This window comes from Notolepis coatsorum, assembly GCF_963971535.1.
Source record: "Notolepis coatsorum genome assembly, chromosome: 19".
Taxonomy (NCBI): domain Eukaryota; kingdom Metazoa; phylum Chordata; class Actinopteri; order Aulopiformes; family Paralepididae; genus Notolepis; species Notolepis coatsorum.
In genome coordinates this window covers 89,413,168-89,414,326 of record NC_140183.1, presented here as the reverse complement: position 1 = coordinate 89,414,326, position 1,159 = coordinate 89,413,168, and positions in this window count along the sequence as shown.

Here is a 1,159-nt window from a genome sequence, read left to right as displayed (position 1 = left end):
ATAAAGTGGAATAATTGGAATCCGTTGGCAGCTGAATCACATTTCTGCATTAATATTAGGCTCCCCTGCTGCCAGTGCACCTCTGGGACCCCATCGGTTCTAATGGAGCCGAAAGAGCAGCGCCTCCACCGCGACGTGACGTGACGTGACCACAGCTGCCGCACTGACTTTGACTTGGTGTGATCTGATCGCGTGGTCGGTAACGGCAGCGTTCTAGGTAGAATAATATCACTCGCCCATTTCAAAGGCGTTGTTTCCGAATGCAAATGTTAGCTCTCTAAATAAGCCAGGGGGTGAGTGAGTTCAAGAAGAGCCTCCTGATTGTGATTAAACTGCTTGCATAAGGCAGCGTGCGGCTGCAACAAGTGGGACCTGCGTCGACAGCCGCTGACACTGAACAGCGTGTTCTTCCTCGAGCGCTCCCGGGGACAGCTGTGCTCTGCAGAGAGAGAGAGAGCGAGAGAGAGAGAGAGAGAGAGAGAGAGAGAGAGGTGAAGGGACATAGGATGGAGTGTTCCTGAGGAAGTGAGGGAGCAAAAGAGTGGGATATTGAGTGAGTGTTGATACAGAGAGGTGATGGTAGAGAGAGGACAGATAGAGAAATGTTAGGGTTGGGTATCGAACTCGGTACTTTTAACGGTACCTGACCGAATTACATCGGTACTACCCAGTAAACATTTAAAAACATAATAGAGGATCATTAATTAATTTGTGTGGTGTGTTACAACCATAAATAAGAAAATGTTCTGAATAAATAACAATGTTGAAATTGAGAAGTTTGTATGTAGGTTTTTTTTTTAGATAACAGGTATTATGGGTATATCTTATATAAAACAACTAACCAAAATGTGATCTCATTGGATGTGCCCTGACAATTAATGCTTGTATATCTTATCGTGTGTTGTCATGTTTGTTTATATGTTTGTTTTAAAAAAGAATAAAAAAATAAAATACAAAAAAAAAAGAAATTGAGAAGTTTGTTATTACAGAGAGAGTTGTACCGATACCGAATCCCAGGAACTGGTACTGGTACCGGTATCGGTTCAAATGTGAACGGTACCCAAGTCTAGTGAGTGTGGGAGGGGGAGGGGGCAGGGCCGCCTGGGAGAAATGCGAGGCCCTGTGCGAGATTTCAACGCGAGCCCCCCCCCCCCCCCCC